The 19,065-nt window shown below is 45.5% G+C and overlaps 20 non-coding genes across 20 annotated transcripts; all 20 read left to right on the top strand.

The window, feature by feature from the left end:
• Positions 1-707: 707 nt before the first annotated feature.
• Positions 708-779, top strand: TRNAC-GCA (transfer RNA cysteine (anticodon GCA)). The gene has a single exon. It is a non-coding gene; the product is annotated as a tRNA-Cys (tRNA).
• Positions 780-1,485: 706 nt separating this feature from the next.
• Positions 1,486-1,557, top strand: TRNAC-GCA (transfer RNA cysteine (anticodon GCA)). Its single transcript has one exon. It is a non-coding gene; the product is annotated as a tRNA-Cys (tRNA).
• Positions 1,558-2,134: 577 nt separating this feature from the next.
• Positions 2,135-2,207, top strand: TRNAY-GUA (transfer RNA tyrosine (anticodon GUA)). The gene has a single exon. It is a non-coding gene; the product is annotated as a tRNA-Tyr (tRNA).
• Positions 2,208-3,423: 1,216 nt separating this feature from the next.
• Positions 3,424-3,495, top strand: TRNAC-GCA (transfer RNA cysteine (anticodon GCA)). Its single transcript has one exon. It is a non-coding gene; the product is annotated as a tRNA-Cys (tRNA).
• Positions 3,496-4,444: 949 nt separating this feature from the next.
• TRNAC-GCA (transfer RNA cysteine (anticodon GCA)) lies at positions 4,445-4,516 on the top strand. Its single transcript has one exon. It is a non-coding gene; the product is annotated as a tRNA-Cys (tRNA).
• Positions 4,517-5,222: 706 nt separating this feature from the next.
• TRNAC-GCA (transfer RNA cysteine (anticodon GCA)) lies at positions 5,223-5,294 on the top strand. Its single transcript has one exon. It is a non-coding gene; the product is annotated as a tRNA-Cys (tRNA).
• A 958-nt stretch (positions 5,295-6,252) lies between these two features.
• Positions 6,253-6,324, top strand: TRNAC-GCA (transfer RNA cysteine (anticodon GCA)). The gene has a single exon. It is a non-coding gene; the product is annotated as a tRNA-Cys (tRNA).
• Positions 6,325-7,411: 1,087 nt separating this feature from the next.
• On the top strand, positions 7,412-7,483 carry TRNAC-GCA (transfer RNA cysteine (anticodon GCA)). Its single transcript has one exon. It is a non-coding gene; the product is annotated as a tRNA-Cys (tRNA).
• Positions 7,484-8,579: 1,096 nt separating this feature from the next.
• Positions 8,580-8,651, top strand: TRNAC-GCA (transfer RNA cysteine (anticodon GCA)). The gene has a single exon. It is a non-coding gene; the product is annotated as a tRNA-Cys (tRNA).
• Positions 8,652-9,738: 1,087 nt separating this feature from the next.
• On the top strand, positions 9,739-9,810 carry TRNAC-GCA (transfer RNA cysteine (anticodon GCA)). The gene has a single exon. It is a non-coding gene; the product is annotated as a tRNA-Cys (tRNA).
• Positions 9,811-10,759: 949 nt separating this feature from the next.
• Positions 10,760-10,831, top strand: TRNAC-GCA (transfer RNA cysteine (anticodon GCA)). The gene has a single exon. It is a non-coding gene; the product is annotated as a tRNA-Cys (tRNA).
• Positions 10,832-11,408: 577 nt separating this feature from the next.
• Positions 11,409-11,480, top strand: TRNAC-GCA (transfer RNA cysteine (anticodon GCA)). The gene has a single exon. It is a non-coding gene; the product is annotated as a tRNA-Cys (tRNA).
• A 1,096-nt stretch (positions 11,481-12,576) lies between these two features.
• Positions 12,577-12,648, top strand: TRNAC-GCA (transfer RNA cysteine (anticodon GCA)). Its single transcript has one exon. It is a non-coding gene; the product is annotated as a tRNA-Cys (tRNA).
• Positions 12,649-13,085: 437 nt separating this feature from the next.
• TRNAC-GCA (transfer RNA cysteine (anticodon GCA)) lies at positions 13,086-13,157 on the top strand. The gene has a single exon. It is a non-coding gene; the product is annotated as a tRNA-Cys (tRNA).
• A 1,096-nt stretch (positions 13,158-14,253) lies between these two features.
• Positions 14,254-14,325, top strand: TRNAC-GCA (transfer RNA cysteine (anticodon GCA)). The gene has a single exon. It is a non-coding gene; the product is annotated as a tRNA-Cys (tRNA).
• A 1,086-nt stretch (positions 14,326-15,411) lies between these two features.
• On the top strand, positions 15,412-15,483 carry TRNAC-GCA (transfer RNA cysteine (anticodon GCA)). The gene has a single exon. It is a non-coding gene; the product is annotated as a tRNA-Cys (tRNA).
• Positions 15,484-15,791: 308 nt separating this feature from the next.
• Positions 15,792-15,863, top strand: TRNAC-GCA (transfer RNA cysteine (anticodon GCA)). Its single transcript has one exon. It is a non-coding gene; the product is annotated as a tRNA-Cys (tRNA).
• Positions 15,864-16,432: 569 nt separating this feature from the next.
• Positions 16,433-16,504, top strand: TRNAC-GCA (transfer RNA cysteine (anticodon GCA)). Its single transcript has one exon. It is a non-coding gene; the product is annotated as a tRNA-Cys (tRNA).
• Positions 16,505-17,471: 967 nt separating this feature from the next.
• Positions 17,472-17,543, top strand: TRNAC-GCA (transfer RNA cysteine (anticodon GCA)). The gene has a single exon. It is a non-coding gene; the product is annotated as a tRNA-Cys (tRNA).
• Positions 17,544-18,772: 1,229 nt separating this feature from the next.
• Positions 18,773-18,844, top strand: TRNAC-GCA (transfer RNA cysteine (anticodon GCA)). The gene has a single exon. It is a non-coding gene; the product is annotated as a tRNA-Cys (tRNA).
• The last annotated feature ends 221 nt before the right edge of the window (positions 18,845-19,065 follow it).

The raw sequence follows: 19,065 nt of genomic DNA, 5'->3' as shown, positions 1-19,065 counted from the left end.
TTCCCCCTGTAACAGCACGGATAATTTCGTTTATTTTAGTTAAATCGACATTTCGGTTATGAACACGAGGGAATAGCTCAGCGGTAGAGCACTCGACTGCAGATCGAGAGGTCCTTGGTTCAAACCCGAGTTCCCCCTGTAACAGCACGGATCATTCCTTTTATTTTAGTTAAATCGACATTACGGCTAAGAACAAGGGGGAATAGCTCAGCGGTAGAGCTTTCGACTGCAGATCGAGAGGAACTTGGTTCAAACCCGTGTTCTCCCTGTAACAGCACGGATCATTCCGTTTAATTTAGTTAAATCGACATTACGGCTATAAACAAAGGGAAATAGCTCAGTGGTAGAGCATTCGACTGCAGATCGAGAGGTCCTTGGTTCAAACCCGAGTTCCCACTGTACCAGCACGGATCATTCCGTTTATTTTAGTTAAATCGACATTACGGCTATGAACAAAGGGAAATAGCTCAGTGGTAGAGCATTCGACTGCAGATCGAGAGGTCCTTGGTTCAAACCCGAGTTCCCACTGTACCAGCACGGATCATTCCGTTTATTTTAGTTAAATCGACATTACGGCTATGAACAAGGGGGAATAGCTCGCATTCGACTGCAGATCAAGAGGTCCTTGGTTCAAACCCGAGTTCCCCCTGTAACAGCACGGATCATTTCGTTTATTTTTGTTAAATCGACATTACGGCTATGAACAAGGGGGAATAGCTCAGCGGTAGAGCATTCGACTGCAGATCGAGAGGTCCTTGGTTCAAACCCGAGTTCCCCCTGTAACAGCACGGATCATTCCTTTTATTTTAGTTAAATCGACATTACGGCTAAGAACAAGGGGGAATAGCTCAGCGGTAGAGCTTTCGACTGCAGATCGAGAGGAACTTGGTTCAAACCCGTGTTCTCCCTGTAACAGCACGGATCATTCCGTTTAATTTAGTTAAATCGACATTACGGTTATGAACAAGGGGAAAAGCTCAGTGGTAGAGAATTCGACTGCAGATCGAGAGGTTCTTGGTTCAAACCCGAGTTCCCCCTGTAACAGCACGGATCATTCCGTTTATTTTAGTTAAATCGACATAACGGTTATGAACAAGGGGGAGTAGCTCAGTGGTAGAGCATTCGACTGCAGATCAAGAGGTCATTGGTTCAAACCCGAGTTCCCCCTGTAACAGCACGGATCATTTCGTTTATTTTAGTTAAACCGACATTACGGCTATGAACAAGGGGGATTAGCTCAGTGGTAGAGCAATCGACTGCAGATCGAGAGGTACTTGGTTCAAACCCGAGTTCCCCCTGTAACAGCACGGATCATTCCGTTTATTTAGTTAAATCGACATAACGGTTATGAACAAGGGGGAGTAGCTCAGTGGTAGAGCATTCGACTGCAGATCAAGAGGTCATTGGTTCAAACTCGAGTTCCCCCTGTAACAGCACGGATCATTTCGTTTATTTTAGTTAAATCGACATTACGGTTACGAACGCGGGGGAATAGCTCAGTGGTAGAGCATTCGACTGCAGATCGAGAGGTCCTTGGATCAAACCCGAGTTCCCCCTGTAACAGCACGGATCATTCCGTTTATTTTAGTTAAATCGACATTACGGTTATGAACAAGGGGAAAAGCTCAGTGGTAGAGAATTCGACTGCAGATCGAGAGGTTCTTGGTTCAAACCCGAGTTCCCCCTGTAACAGCACGGATCATTCCGTTTATTTTAGTTAAATCGACATAACGGTTATGAACAAGGGGGAGTAGCTCAGTGGTAGAGCATTCGACTGCAGATCAAGAGGTCATTGGTTCAAACTCGAGTTCCCCCTGTAACAGCACGGATAATTTCGTTTATTTTAGTTAAATCGACATTACGGTTATGAACACGAGGGAATAGCTCAGCGGTAGAGCACTCGACTGCAGATCGAGAGGTCCTTGGTTCAAACCCGAGTTCCCCCTGTAACAGCACGGATCATTCCTTTTATTTTAGTTAAATCGACATTACGGCTAAGAACAAGGGGGAATAGCTCAGCGGTAGAGCTTTCGACTGCAGATCGAGAGGAACTTGGTTCAAACCCGTGTTCTCCCTGTAACAGCACGGATCATTCCGTTTAATTTAGTTAAATCGACATTACGGCTATAAACAAAGGGAAATAGCTCAGTGGTAGAGCATTCGACTGTAGATCGAGAGGTCCTTGGTTCAAACCCGAGTTCCCACTGTACCAGCACGGATCATTCCGTTTATTTTAGTTAAATCGACATTACGGCTATGAACAAAGGGAAATAGCTCAGTGGTAGAGCATTCGACTGCAGATCGAGAGGTCCTTGGTTCAAACCCGAGTTCCCACTGTACCAGCACGGATCATTCCGTTTATTTTAGTTAAATCGACATTACGGCTATGAACAAGGGGGAATAGCTCGCATTCGACTGCAGATCAAGAGGTCCTTGGTTCAAACCCGAGTTCCCCCTGTAACAGCACGGATCATTTCGTTTATTTTTGTTAAATCGACATTACGGCTATGAACAAGGGGGAATAGCTCAGCGGTAGAGCATTCGACTGCAGATCGAGAGGTCCTTGGTTCAAACCCGAGTTGTCCCTGTAACAGCACGGATCATTGCCTTTATTTTAGTTAAATCGACATTACGGCCTTGAACTAGGGGGAATAGCACAGTGGTAGAGCATTCTACTGCAGATTGAGAGGTCCTTGGTTCAAACCCGTGTTCTCCTTGTAACAGCACGGATCATTCCGTTTATTTTAGTTAAATCGACATTACGGCTAAGAACAAGGGGGAATAGCTCAGCGGTAGAGCTTTCGACTGCAGATCGAGAGGAACTTGGTTCAAACCCGTGTTCTCCCTGTAACAGCACGGATCATTCCGTTTAATTTAGTTAAATCGACATTACGGTTATGAACAAGGGGAAAAGCTCAGTGGTAGAGAATTCGACTGCAGATCGAGAGGTTCTTGGTTCAAACCCGAGTTCCCCCTGTAACAGCACGGATCATTCCGTTTATTTTAGTTAAATCGACATAACGGTTATGAACAAGGGGGAGTAGCTCAGTGGTAGAGCATTCGACTGCAGATCAAGAGGTCATTGGTTCAAACCCGAGTTCCCCCTGTAACAGCACGGATCATTTCGTTTATTTTAGTTAAACCGACATTACGGCTATGAACAAGGGGGATTAGCTCAGTGGTAGAGCAATCGACTGCAGATCGAGAGGTACTTGGTTCAAACCCGAGTTCCCCCTGTAACAGCACGGATCATTCCGTTTATTTAGTTAAATCGACATAACGGTTATGAACAAGGGGGAGTAGCTCAGTGGTAGAGCATTCGACTGCAGATCAAGAGGTCATTGGTTCAAACTCGAGTTCCCCCTGTAACAGCACGGATCATTTCGTTTATTTTAGTTAAATCGACATTACGGTTACGAACGCGGGGGAATAGCTCAGTGGTAGAGCATTCGACTGCAGATCGAGAGGTCCTTGGATCAAACCCGAGTTCCCCCTGTAACAGCACGGATCATTCCGTTTATTTTAGTTAAATCGACATTACGGTTATGAACAAGGGGAAAAGCTCAGTGGTAGAGAATTCGACTGCAGATCGAGAGGTTCTTGGTTCAAACCCGAGTTCCCCCTGTAACAGCACGGATCATTCCTTTTATTTTAGTTAAATCGACATTACGGCTAAGAACAAGGGGGAATAACTCAGCGGTAGAGCTTTCGACTGCAGATCGAGAGGAACTTGGTTCAAACCCGTGTTCTCCCTGTAACAGCACGGATCATTCCGTTTAATTTAGTTAAATCGACATTACGGCTATAAACAAAGGGAAATAGCTCAGTGGTAGAGCATTCGACTGCAGATCGAGAGGTCCTTGGTTCAAACCCGAGTTCCCACTGTACCAGCACGGATCATTCCGTTTATTTTAGTTAAATCGACATTACGGCTATGAACAAAGGGAAATAGCTCAGTGGTAGAGCATTCGACTGCAGATCGAGAGGTCCTTGGTTCAAACCCGAGTTCCCACTGTACCAGCACGGATCATTCCGTTTATTTTAGTTAAATCGACATTACGGCTATGAACAAGGGGGAATAGCTCGCATTCGACTGCAGATCAAGAGGTCCTTGGTTCAAACCCGAGTTCCCCCTGTAACAGCACGGATCATTTCGTTTATTTTAGTTAAATCGACATTACGGCTATGAACAAAGGGAAATAGCTCAGTGGTAGAGCATTCGACTGCAGATCGAGAGGTCCTTGGTTCAAACCCGAGTTCCCACTGTACCAGCACGGATCATTCCGTTTATTTTAGTTAAATCGACATTACGGCTATGAACAAGGGGGAATAGCTCGCATTCGACTGCAGATCAAGAGGTCCTTCGTTCAAACCCGAGTTCCCCCTGTAACAGCACGGATCATTTCGTTTATTTTTGTTAAATCGACATTACGGCTATGAACAAGGGGGAATAGCTCAGCGGTAGAGCATTCGACTGCAGATCGAGAGGTCCTTGGTTCAAACCCGAGTTCCCCCTGTAACAGCACGGATCATTCCTTTTATTTTAGTTAAATCGACATTACGGCTAAGAACAAGGGGGAATAGCTCAGCGGTAGAGCTTTCGACTGCAGATCGAGAGGAACTTGGTTCAAACCCGTGTTCTCCCTGTAACAGCACGGATCATTCCGTTTAATTTAGTTAAATCGACATTACGGTTATGAACAAGGGGAAAAGCTCAGTGGTAGAGAATTCGACTGCAGATCGAGAGGTTCTTGGTTCAAACCCGAGTTCCCCCTGTAACAGCACGGATCATTCCGTTTATTTTAGTTAAATCGACATAACGGTTATGAACAAGGGGGAGTAGCTCAGTGGTAGAGCATTCGACTGCAGATCAAGAGGTCATTGGTTCAAACCCGAGTTCCCCCTGTAACAGCACGGATCATTTCGTTTATTTTAGTTAAACCGACATTACGGCTATGAACAAGGGGGATTAGCTCAGTGGTAGAGCAATCGACTGCAGATCGAGAGGTACTTGGTTCAAACCCGAGTTCCCCCTGTAACAGCACGGATCATTCCGTTTATTTAGTTAAATCGACATAACGGTTATGAACAAGGGGGAGTAGCTCAGTGGTAGAGCATTCGACTGCAGATCAAGAGGTCATTGGTTCAAACTCGAGTTCCCCCTGTAACAGCACGGATCATTTCGTTTATTTTAGTTAAATCGACATTACGGTTACGAACGCGGGGGAATAGCTCAGTGGTAGAGCATTCGACTGCAGATCGAGAGGTCCTTGGATCAAACCCGAGTTCCCCCTGTAACAGCACGGATCATTCCGTTTATTTTAGTTAAATCGACATTACGGTTATGAACAAGGGGAAAAGCTCAGTGGTAGAGAATTCGACTGCAGATCGAGAGGTTCTTGGTTCAAACCCGAGTTCCCCCTGTAACAGCACGGATCATTCCGTTTATTTTAGTTAAATCGACATAACGGTTATGAACAAGGGGGAGTAGCTCAGTGGTAGAGCATTCGACTGCAGATCAAGAGGTCATTGGTTCAAACTCGAGTTCCCCCTGTAACAGCACGGATAATTTCGTTTATTTTAGTTAAATCGACATTACGGTTATGAACACGAGGGAATAGCTCAGCGGTAGAGCACTCGACTGCAGATCGAGAGGTCCTTGGTTCAAACCCGAGTTCCCCCTGTAACAGCACGGATCATTCCTTTTATTTTAGTTAAATCGACATTACGGCTAAGAACAAGGGGGAATAACTCAGCGGTAGAGCTTTCGACTGCAGATCGAGAGGAACTTGGTTCAAACCCGTGTTCTCCCTGTAACAGCACGGATCATTCCGTTTAATTTAGTTAAATCGACATTACGGCTATAAACAAAGGGAAATAGCTCAGTGGTAGAGCATTCGACTGCAGATCGAGAGGTCCTTGGTTCAAACCCGAGTTCCCACTGTACCAGCACGGATCATTCCGTTTATTTTAGTTAAATCGACATTACGGCTATGAACAAAGGGAAATAGCTCAGTGGTAGAGCATTCGACTGCAGATCGAGAGGTCCTTGGTTCAAACCCGAGTTCCCACTGTACCAGCACGGATCATTCCGTTTATTTTAGTTAAATCGACATTACGGCTATGAACAAGGGGGAATAGCTCGCATTCGACTGCAGATCAAGAGGTCCTTGGTTCAAACCCGAGTTCCCCCTGTAACAGCACGGATCATTTCGTTTATTTTTGTTAAATCGACATTACGGCTATGAACAAGGGGGAATAGCTCAGCGGTAGAGCATTCGACTGCAGATCGAGAGGTCCTTGGTTCAAACCCGAGTTCCCCCTGTAACAGCACGGATCATTCCTTTTATTTTAGTTAAATCGACATTACGGCTAAGAACAAGGGGGAATAGCTCAGCGGTAGAGCTTTCGACTGCAGATCGAGAGGAACTTGGTTCAAACCCGTGTTCTCCCTGTAACAGCACGGATCATTCCGTTTAATTTAGTTAAATCGACATTACGGTTATGAACAAGGGGAAAAGCTCAGTGGTAGAGAATTCGACTGCAGATCGAGAGGTTCTTGGTTCAAACCCGAGTTCCCCCTGTAACAGCACGGATCATTCCGTTTATTTTAGTTAAATCGACATAACGGTTATGAACAAGGGGGAGTAGCTCAGTGGTAGAGCATTCGACTGCAGATCAAGAGGTCATTGGTTCAAACTCGAGTTCCCCCTGTAACAGCACGGATAATTTCGTTTATTTTAGTTAAATCGACATTACGGTTATGAACACGAGGGAATAGCTCAGCGGTAGAGCACTCGACTGCAGATCGAGAGTTCCTTGGTTCAAACCCGAGTTCCCCCTGTAACAGCACGGATCATTCCTTTTATTTTAGTTAAATCGACATTAGGGCGAAGAACAAAGGGGAATAGCTCAGTGGTAGAGCATTCGACTGCAGATCGAGAGGTCCTTGGTTCAAACCCGAGTTCCCACTGTACCAGCACGGATCATTCCGTTTATTTTAGTTAAATCGACATTACGGTTATGAACAAGGGGGAATAGCTCGCATTCGACTGCAGATCAAGAGGTCCTTGGTTCAAACCCGAGTTCCCCCTGTAACAGCACGGATCATTTCGTTTATTTTAGTTAAACCGACATTACGGCTATGAACAAGGGGGATTAGCTCAGTGGTAGAGCAATCGACTGCAGATCGAGAGGTACTTGGTTCAAACCCGAGTTCCCCCTGTAACAGCACGGATCATTCCGTTTATTTAGTTAAATCGACATAACGGTTATGAACAAGGGGGAGTAGCTCAGTGGTAGAGCATTCGACTGCAGATCAAGAGGTCATTGGTTCAAACTCGAGTTCCCCCTGTAACAGCACGGATCATTTCGTTTATTTTAGTTAAATCGACATTACGGTTACGAACGCGGGGGAATAGCTCAGTGGTAGAGCATTCGACTGCAGATCGAGAGGTCCTTGGATCAAACCCGAGTTCCCCCTGTAACAGCACGGATCATTCCGTTTATTTTAGTTAAATCGACATTACGGTTATGAACAATGGGAAAAGCTCAGTGGTAGAGAATTCGACTGCAGATCGAGAGGTTCTTGGTTCAAACCCGAGTTCCCCCTGTAACAGCACGGATCATTCCGTTTATTTTAGTTAAATCGACATAACGGTTATGAACAAGGGGGAGTAGCTCAGTGGTAGAGCATTCGACTGCAGATCAAGAGGTCATTGGTTCAAACTCGAGTTCCCCCTGTAACAGCACGGATAATTTCGTTTATTTTAGTTAAATCGACATTACGGTTATGAACACGAGGGAATAGCTCAGCGGTAGAGCACTCGACTGCAGATCGAGAGTTCCTTGGTTCAAACCCGAGTTCCCCCTGTAACAGCACGGATCATTCCTTTTATTTTAGTTAAATCGACATTAGGGCGAGGAACAAAGGGGAATAGCTCAGTGGTAGAGCATTCGACTGCAGATCGAGAGGTCCTTGGTTCAAACCAAAGTTCTTCCTGTAATAGAACGGATCATTGCCTTTATTTTAGTTAAATCGACATTACGGCCTTGAACTAGGGGGAATAGCTCACTGGTAGAGCATTCGACTGCAGATCGAGAGTTCCTTGGTTCAAACCCGATTTCCCCCTGTAACAGCACGGATCATTCCTTTTTTTTAGTTAAATCGACATTAGGGCGAGGAACAAAGGGGAATAGCTCAGTGGTAGAGCATTCGACTGCAGATCGAGAGGTCCTTGGTTCAAACCAAAGTTCTTCCTGTAATAGCACGGATCATTGCCTTTATTTTGGTTAAATCAACATTACTGCCTTGAACTAGGGGGAATAGCTCACTGGTAGAGCATTCGACTGCAGATCGAGAGGTCCTTGGTTCAAACCCGAGTTCTCCCTGTAACAAAACGGATCATTCCGTTTATTTTAGTTAAATCGACAATACGGCCTTGAAAAAGGGGGAATAGCTCAGCGGTAGAGCATTCGACGGCAGATCGAGCGGTCCTTGGTTCAAACCCGAGTTCTCCCTGTAACAGCACGGATCATTCCGTTTATTTTAGTTAAATCGACATTACGGCCTTGAACAAGGGGGAATAGCTCAGTGGTAGAGCATTCGACTGCAGATCGAGAGGTCCTTGGTTCAAACCCGAGTTCTCCCTGTAACAGCACGGATCATTGCCTTCATTTTAGCTAAATCGACATTACGACTATGAACAAAGGGAAATAAATCAGTGGTAGAGCATTCGACTGCAGATCGAGAGGTACTTGGTTCAAACCCATGTTCTCCCTGTAACAGCACGGATCATTCCGTTTATTTAGTTAAATCGACATTACGGTTATGAACAAGGGGGAATAGCTCGCATTCGACTGCAGATCAAGAGGTCCTTGGTTCAAACCCGTGTTCTCCCTGTAACAGCACGGATCATTCCGTTAATTTTAGTTAAATCGACATTACGGCTATGAACAAGGGGGTATAGCTCCGCGGTAGAGCATTCGACTGCAGATCGAGAGGTCCTTGGTTCAAACCCGAGTTCCCCCTGTAACAGCACGGATCATTCCTTTTATTTTAGTTAAATCGACATTAGGGCGAGGAACAAAGGGGAATAGCTCAGTGGTAGAGCATTCGACTGCAGATCGAGAGGTCCTTGGTTCAAACCAAAGTTCTTCCTGTAATAGAACGGATCATTGCCTTTATTTTAGTTAAATCGACATTACGGCCTTGAACTAGGGGGAATAGCTCACTGGTAGAGCATTCGACTGCAGATCGAGAGTTCCTTGGTTCAAACCCGATTTCCCCCTGTAACAGCACGGATCATTCCTTTTTTTTAGTTAAATCGACATTAGGGCGAGGAACAAAGGGGAATAGCTCAGTGGTAGAGCATTCGACTGCAGATCGAGAGGTCCTTGGTTCAAACCAAAGTTCTTCCTGTAATAGCACGGATCATTGCCTTTATTTTGGTTAAATCAACATTACTGCCTTGAACTAGGGGGAATAGCTCACTGGTAGAGCATTCGACTGCAGATCGAGAGGTCCTTGGTTCAAACCCGAGTTCTCCCTGTAACAAAACGGATCATTCCGTTTATTTTAGTTAAATCGACAATACGGCCTTGAAAAAGGGGGAATAGCTCAGCGGTAGAGCATTCGACGGCAGATCGAGCGGTCCTTGGTTCAAACCCGAGTTCTCCCTGTAACAGCACGGATCATTCCGTTTATTTTAGTTAAATCGACATTACGGCCTTGAACAAGGGGGAATAGCTCAGTGGTAGAGCATTCGACTGCAGATCGAGAGGTCCTTGGTTCAAACCCGAGTTCTCCCTGTAACAGCACGGATCATTGCCTTCATTTTAGCTAAATCGACATTACGACTATGAACAAAGGGAAATAAATCAGTGGTAGAGCATTCGACTGCAGATCGAGAGGTACTTGGTTCAAACCCATGTTCTCCCTGTAACAGCACGGATCATTCCGTTTATTTAGTTAAATCGACATTACGGTTATGAACAAGGGGGAATAGCTCGCATTCGACTGCAGATCAAGAGGTCCTTGGTTCAAACCCGTGTTCTCCCTGTAACAGCACGGATCATTCCGTTAATTTTAGTTAAATCGACATTACGGCTATGAACAAGGGGGTATAGCTCCGCGGTAGAGCATTCGACTGCAGATCGAGAGGTCCTTGGTTCAAACCCGAGTTCCCCCTGTAACAGCACGGATCATTCCTTTTATTTTAGTTAAATCGACATTAGGGCGAGGAACAAAGGGGAATAGCTCAGTGGTAGAGCATTCGACTGCAGATCGAGAGGTCCTTGGATCAAACCCGAGTTCTCCCTGTAACAGCACGGATCATTGCCTTTATTTTAGTTAAATCGACATTACGACCTTGAACTATTGGGAATAGCTCAGTGGTAGAGCATTCGACTGCAGATCGAGAGGTCCTTGGTTCAAACCCGAGTTCTCCGTGTAACCACACGGATCATTGCCTTCATTTTAGCTAAATCGACATTACGACTATGAACAAAGGGAAATAAATCAGTGGTAGAGCATTCGACTGCAGATCGAGAGGTCCTTGGTTCAAACCCGAGTTCCCACTGTAACAGCACGGATCATTCCGTTTATTTTAGTTAATGCGACATTACGGTTATGAACAAGGGGGAATAGCTCGCATTCGACTGCAGATCAAGAGGTCCTTGGTTCAAACCCGTGTTCTCCCTGTAACAGCACGGATCATTCCGTTAATTTTAGTAAAATCGACATTACGGCTATGAACAAGGGGGAATAGCTCAGCGGTAGAGCATTCGACTGCAGATCGAGAGGTCCTTGGTTCAAACCCGAGTTCTCCCTGTAACAGCACGGATCATTGCCTTTATTTTAGGTAAATCGACATTACGGCCTTGAACTAGGGGGAATAGCTCAGTGGTAGAGCATTCGACTGCATATCGAGAGGTCCTTGGTTCAAACCCGAGTTCTCCCTGTAACAGCACGGATCATTGCCTTCATTTTAGTTAAATCGACATTACGGCTAAGAATAAGGGGGAATAGCTCAGTGGTAGAGCATTCGACTGCAAATCAAGTGGTACTTGGTTCAAACCCGTGCTCTCCCTGTAACAGCACGGATCATTTCGTTTATTTTAGTTAAACCGACATTACGGCTATGAACAAGGGGGATTAGCTCAGTGGTAGAGCAATCGACTGCAGATCGAGAGGTACTTGGTTCAAACCCGAGTTCCCCCTGTAACAGCACGGATCATTCCGTTTATTTAGTTAAATCGACATAACGGTTATGAACAAGGGGGAGTAGCTCAGTGGTAGAGCATTCGACTGCAGATCAAGAGGTCATTGGTTCAAACTCGAGTTCCCCCTGTAACAGCACGGATCATTTCGTTTATTTTAGTTAAATCGACATTACGGTTACGAACGCGGGGGAATAGCTCAGTGGTAGAGCATTCGACTGCAGATCGAGAGGTCCTTGGATCAAACCCGAGTTCCCCCTGTAACAGCACGGATCATTCCGTTTATTTTAGTTAAATCGACATTACGGTTATGAACAATGGGAAAAGCTCAGTGGTAGAGAATTCGACTGCAGATCGAGAGGTTCTTGGTTCAAACCCGAGTTCCCCCTGTAACAGCACGGATCATTCCGTTTATTTTAGTTAAATCGACATAACGGTTATGAACAAGGGGGAGTAGCTCAGTGGTAGAGCATTCGACTGCAGATCAAGAGGTCATTGGTTCAAACTCGAGTTCCCCCTGTAACAGCACGGATAATTTCGTTTATTTTAGTTAAATCGACATTACGGTTATGAACACGAGGGAATAGCTCAGCGGTAGAGCACTCGACTGCAGATCGAGAGTTCCTTGGTTCAAACCCGAGTTCCCCCTGTAACAGCACGGATCATTCCTTTTATTTTAGTTAAATCGACATTAGGGCGAGGAACAAAGGGGAATAGCTCAGTGGTAGAGCATTCGATTGCAGATCGAGAGGTCCTTGGTTCAAACCAAAGTTCTTCCTGTAATAGAACGGATCATTGCCTTTATTTTAGTTAAATCGACATTACGGCCTTGAACTAGGGGGAATAGCTCACTGGTAGAGCATTCGACTGCAGATCGAGAGTTCCTTGGTTCAAACCCGATTTCCCCCTGTAACAGCACGGATCATTCCTTTTTTTTAGTTAAATCGACATTAGGGCGAGGAACAAAGGGGAATAGCTCAGTGGTAGAGCATTCGACTGCAGATCGAGAGGTCCTTGGTTCAAACCAAAGTTCTTCCTGTAATAGCACGGATCATTGCCTTTATTTTGGTTAAATCAACATTACTGCCTTGAACTAGGGGGAATAGCTCACTGGTAGAGCATTCGACTGCAGATCGAGAGGTCCTTGGTTCAAACCCGAGTTCTCCCTGTAACAAAACGGATCATTCCGTTTATTTTAGTTAAATCGACAATACGGCCTTGAAAAAGGGGGAATAGCTCAGCGGTAGAGCATTCGACGGCAGATCGAGCGGTCCTTGGTTCAAACCCGAGTTCTCCCTGTAACAGCACGGATCATTCCGTTTATTTTAGTTAAATCGACATTACGGCCTTGAACAAGGGGGAATAGCTCAGTGGTAGAGCATTCGACTGCAGATCGAGAGGTCCTTGGTTCAAACCCGAGTTCTCCCTGTAACAGCACGGATCATTGCCTTCATTTTAGCTAAATCGACATTACGACTATGAACAAAGGGAAATAAATCAGTGGTAGAGCATTCGACTGCAGATCGAGAGGTACTTGGTTCAAACCCATGTTCTCCCTGTAACAGCACGGATCATTCCGTTTATTTAGTTAAATCGACATTACGGTTATGAACAAGGGGGAATAGTTCGCATTCGACTGCAGATCAAGAGGTCCTTGGTTCAAACCCGAGTTCCCCCTGTAACAGCACGGATCATTCCGTTTATTTAGTTAAATCGACATAACGGTTATGAGCAAGGGGGAGTAGCTCAGTGGTAGAGCATTCGACTGCAGATCAAGAGGTCATTGGTTCAAACTCGAGTTCCCCCTGTAACAGCACGGATCATTTCGTTTATTTTAGTTAAATCGACATTACGGTTACGAACGCGGGGGAATAGCTCAGTGGTAGAGCATTCGACTGCAGATCGAGAGGTCCTTGGATCAAACCCGAGTTCCCCCTGTAACAGCACGGATCATTCCGTTTATTTTAGTTAAATCGACATTACGGTTATGAACAATGGGAAAAGCTCAGTGGTAGAGAATTCGACTGCAGATCGAGAGGTTCTTGGTTCAAACCCGAGTTCCCCCTGTAACAGCACGGATCATTCCGTTTATTTTAGTTAAAAAGACATAACGGTTATGAACAAGGGGGAGTAGCTCAGTGGTAGAGCATTCGACTGCAGATCAAGAGGTCATTGGTTCAAACTCGAGTTCCCCCTGTAACAGCACGGATAATTTCGTTTATTTTAGTTAAATCGACATTACGGTTATGAACACGAGGGAATAGCTCAGCGGTAGAGCACTCGACTGCAGATCGAGAGTTCCTTGGTTCAAACCCGAGTTCCCCCTGTAACAGCACGGATCATTCCTTTTATTTTAGTTAAATCGACATTAGGGCGAGGAACAAAGGGGAATAGCTCAGTGGTAGAGCATTCGACTGCAGATCGAGAGGTCCTTGGTTCAAACCAAAGTTCTTCCTGTAATAGAACGGATCATTGCCTTTATTTTAGTTAAATCGACATTACGGCCTTGAACTAGGGGGAATAGCTCACTGGTAGAGCATTCGACTGCAGATCGAGAGTTCCTTGGTTCAAACCCGATTTCCCCCTGTAACAGCACGGATCATTCCTTTTTTTTAGTTAAATCGACATTAGGGCGAGGAACAAAGGGGAATAGCTCAGTGGTAGAGCATTCGACTGCAGATCGAGAGGTCCTTGGTTCAAACCAAAGTTCTTCCTGTAATAGCACGGATCATTGCCTTTATTTTGGTTAAATCAACATTACTGCCTTGAACTAGGGGGAATAGCTCACTGGTAGAGCATTCGACTGCAGATCGAGAGGTCCTTGGTTCAAACCCGAGTTCTCCCTGTAACAAAACGGATCATTCCGTTTATTTTAGTTAAATCGACAATACGGCCTTGAAAAAGGGGGAATAGCTCAGCGGTAGAGCATTCGACGGCAGATCGAGCGGTCCTTGGTTCAAACCCGAGTTCTCCCTGTAACAGCACGGATCATTCCGTTTATTTTAGTTAAATCGACATTACGGCCTTGAACAAGGGGGAATAGCTCAGTGGTAGAGCATTCGACTGCAGATCGAGAGGTCCTTGGTTCAAACCCGAGTTCTCCCTGTAACAGCACGGATCATTGCCTTCATTTTAGCTAAATCGACATTACGACTATGAACAAAGGGAAATAAATCAGTGGTAGAGCATTCGACTGCAGATCGAGAGGTACTTGGTTCAAACCCATGTTCTCCCTGTAACAGCACGGATCATTCCGTTTATTTAGTTAAATCGACATTACGGTTATGAACAAGGGGGAATAGCTCGCATTCGACTGCAGATCAAGAGGTCCTTGGTTCAAACCCGTGTTCTCCCTGTAACAGCACGGATCATTCCGTTAATTTTAGTTAAATCGACATTACGGCTATGAACAAGGGGGTATAGCTCCGCGGTAGAGCATTCGACTGCAGATCGAGAGGTCCTTGGTTCAAACCCGAGTTCCCCCTGTAACAGCACGGATCATTCCTTTTATTTTAGTTAAATCGACATTAGGGCGAGGAACAAAGGGGAATAGCTCAGTGGTAGAGCATTCGACTGCAGATCGAGAGGTCCTTGGTTCAAACCCGATTTCCCCCTGTAACAGCACGGATCATTCCTTTTTTTTAGTTAAATCGACATTAGGGCGAGGAACAAAGGGGAATAGCTCAGTGGTAGAGCATTCGACTGCAGATCGAGAGTTCCTTGGTTCAAACCCGATTTCCCCCTGTAACAGCACGGATCATTCCTTTTTTTTAGTTAAATCGACATTAGGGCGAGGAACAAAGGGGAATAGCTCAGTGGTAGAGCATTCGACTGCAGATCGAGAGGTCCTTGGTTCAAACCAAAGTTCCTCCTGTAATAGCACGGATCATTGCCTTTATTTTGGTTAAATCAACATTACTGCCTTGAACTAGGGGGAATAGCTCACTGGTAGAGCATTCGACTGCAGATCGAGAGGTCCTTGGTTCAAACCCGAGTTCTCCCTGTAACAAAACGGATCATTCCGTTTATTTTAGTTAAATCGACAATACGGCCTTGAAAAAGGGGGAATAGCTCAGCGGTAGAGCATTCGACGGCAGATCGAGCGGTCCTTGGTTCAAACCCGAGTTCTCCCTGTAACAGCACGGATCATTCCGTTTATTTTAGTTAAATCGACATTACGGCCTTGAACAAGGGGGAATAGCTCAGTGGTAGAGCATTCGACTGCAGATCGAGAGGTCCTTGGTTCAAACCCGAGTTCTCCCTGTAACAGCACGGATCATTGCCTTCATTTTAGCTAAATCGACATTAGGACTATGAACAAAGGGAAATAAATCAGTGGTAGAGCATTCGACTGCAGATCGAGAGGTACTTGGTTCAAACCCATGTTCTCCCTGTAACAGCACGGATCATTCCGTTTATTTAGTTAAATCGACATTACGGTTATGAACAAGGGGGAATAGCTCGCATTCGACTGCAGATCAAGAGGTCCTTGGTTCAAACCCGTGTTCTCCCTGTAACAGCACGGATCATTCCGTTAATTTTAGTTAAATCGACATTACGGCTATGAACAAGGGGGTATAGCTCAGCGGTAGAGCATTCGACTGCAGATCGAGAGGTCCTTGGTTCAAACCCGAGTTCCCCCTGTAACAGCACGGATCATTCCTTTTATTTTAGTTAAATCGACATTAGGGCGAGGAACAAAGGGGAATAGCTCAGTGGTAGAGCATTCGACTGCAGATCGAGAGGTCCTTGGATCAAACCCGAGTTCTCCCTGTAACAGCACGGATCATTGCCTTTATTTTAGTTAAATCGACATTACGACCTTGAACTAGGGGGAATAGCTCAGTGGTAGAGCATTCGACTGCAGATCGAGAGGTCCTTGGTTCAAACCCGAGTTCTCCGTGTAACCACACGGATCATTGCCTTCATTTTAGCTAAATCGACATTACGACTATGAACAAAGGGAAATAAATCAGTGGTAGAGCATTCGACTGCAGATCGAGAGGTCCTTGGTTCAAACCCGAGTTCCCACTGTAACAGCACGGATCATTCCGTTTATTTTAGTTAATGCGACATTACGGTTATGAACAAGGGGGAATAGCTCGCATTCGACTGCAGATCAAGAGGTCCTTGGTTCAAACCCGTGTTCTCCCTGTAACAGCACGGATCATTCCGTTAATTTTAGTAAAATCGACATTACGGCTATGAACAAGGGGGAATAGCTCAGCGGTAGAGCATTCGACTGCAGATCGAGAGGTCCTTGGTTCAAACCCGAGTTCTCCCTGTAACAGCACGGATCATTGCCTTTATTTTAGGTAAATCGACATTACGGCCTTGAACTAGGGGGAATAGCTCAGTGGTAGAGCATTCGACTGCATATCGAGAGGTCCTTGGTTCAAACCCGAGTTCTCCCTGTAACAGCACGGATCATTGCCTTCATTTTAGTTAAATCGACATTACGGCTAAGAATAAGGGGGAATAGCTCAGTGGTAGAGCATTCGACTGCAAATCAAGTGGTACTTGGTTCAAACCCGTGCTCTCCCTGTAACAGCACGGATCATTCTGTTTATTTTTGTTAAATCGACATTACGGCTATGAACAAAGGGAAATAGCTCAGTGGTAGAGCATTCGACTGCAGGTCGAGAGGTTCTTGGTTCAAACCCGAGTTCCCACTGTAACAGCACGGATCATTCCGTTTATTTTAGTTAAATCGACATTACGGTTACGAACGCGGGGGAATAGCTCAGTGGTAGAGCATTCGACTGCAGATCGAGAGGTACTTGGTTCAAACCCGCGTTCCCCCTGTAACAGCACGGATCATTCCGTTTATTTTAGTTAAATCGACATTACGGCCTTGAACTAGGGGGAATAGCTCAGTGGTAGAGCATTCGACTGCAGATCGAGAGGTCCTTGGTTCAAACCCGTGTTCTCCCTGTAACAGCACGGATCATTCCGTTTATTTTAGTTAAATCGACATTACGGCCTTGAACTAGGGGGAATAGCTCAGTGGTAGAGCATTCGACTGCAGATCGAGAGGTCCTTGGTTCAAACCCGTGTTCTCCCTGTAACAGCACGGATCATTCCGTTTATTTTAGTTAAATCGACATTACGGCTAAGAACAAGGGGAATAACTCAGTGGTAGAGCATTCGACTGCAGATCGAGAGGTCCTTGGTTCAAACCCGTGTTCTCCCTGTAGCAGCACGGATCATTCCGTTTATTTTAGTTAAATCGACATTACGGCTATGAACAAGGGGGAATAGCTCAGCGGTAGAGCATTCGACTGCAGATCGAGAGGTCCTTGGTTCAAACCCGAGTTCCCCCTGTAACAGCACGGATCATTCCTTTTATTTTAGTTAAATCGACATTAGGGCGAGGAACAAAGGGGAATAGCTCAGTGGTAGAGCATTCGACTGCAGATCAAGTGGTACTTGGTTCAAACCCGAGTTCCCACTGTAACAGCACGGATCATTCCGTTTATTTTAGTTAAATCGACATTACGGTTACGAACGCGGGGGAATAGCTCAGTGGTAGAGCATTCGACTGCAGATCGAGAGGTACTTGGTTCAAACCCGCGTTCCCCCTGTAACAGCACGGATCATTCCGTTTATTTTAGTTAAATCGACATTACGGCTAAGAACAAGGGGGAATAGCTCAGGGGTAGAGCATTCGACTGCAGATCGAGAGGAACTTGGTTAAAACCCGAGTTCCCTCTGTAACAGCACGGATCATTCCGTTTATTTTAGTTAAATCGACATTACGGACTTGAACAAGGGGGAATAGCTTAGTGGTAGAGCATTCGACTGCAGATCGAGAGGTCCTTGGTTCAAACCCGTGTTATTCCCTGTAACAGCACGGATCATTCCGTTAATTTTAGTTAAATCGACATTACGGCTATGAACAAGGGCGAATAGCTCAGCGGTAGAGCTTTCGACTGCAGATCGAGAGGTCCTTGGTTCAAACCCGAGTTCCCCCTGTAACAGCACGGATCATTCCTTTTATTTTAGTTAAATCGACATTAGGGCGAGGAACAAAGGGGAATAGCTCAGTGGTAGAGCATTCGACTGCAGATCGAGAGGTCCTTGGTTCAAACCCCAGTTCTCCTTGTAACAGCACGGATCATTGCCTTTATTTTAGTTAAATCGACATTACGGCCTTGAACTAGGGGGAATATCTCAGTGGTAGAGCATTCGACTGCAGATCGAGAGGTCCTTGGTTCAAACCCGAGTTCTCCCTGTAACAGCACGGATCATTGCCTTTATTTTGGTTAAATCGACATTACGGCCTTGAACTAGGGGGAATAGCTCACTGGTAGAGCATTCGACTGCAGATCGAGAGGTCCTTGGTTCAAACCCGAGTTCTCCCTGTAACAAAACGGATCATTCCGTTTATTTTAGTTAAATCGACAATACGGCCTTGAAAAAGGGGGAATAGCTCAGCGGTAGAGCATTCGACGGCAGATCGAGAGGTCCTTGGTTCAAACCCGAGTTCTCCCTGTAACAGCACGGATCATTCCGTTTATTTTAGTTAAATCGACATTACGGCCTTGAACAAGGGGGAATAGCTCAGTGGTAGAGCATTCGACTGCAGATCGAGAGGTCCTTGGTTCAAACCCGAGTTCTCCCTGTAACAGCACGGATCATTGCCTTCATTTTAGCTAAATCGACATTACGACTATGAACAAAGGGAAATAAATCAGTGGTAGAGCATTCGACTGCAGATCGAGAGGTACTTGGTTCAAACCCATGTTCTCCCTGTAACAGCACGGATCATTCCGTTTATTTAGTTAAATCGACATTACGGTTATGAACAAGGGGGAATAGCTCGCATTCGACTGCAGATCAAGA

Source organism: Phalangium opilio, unplaced genomic scaffold, assembly GCF_054372755.1.
Source record: "Phalangium opilio isolate 3A_F unplaced genomic scaffold, DU_Popi_V2 ptg000021l_1, whole genome shotgun sequence".
Taxonomy (NCBI): domain Eukaryota; kingdom Metazoa; phylum Arthropoda; class Arachnida; order Opiliones; family Phalangiidae; genus Phalangium; species Phalangium opilio.
This window is presented reverse-complemented; position numbering and strand designations above follow the sequence as displayed.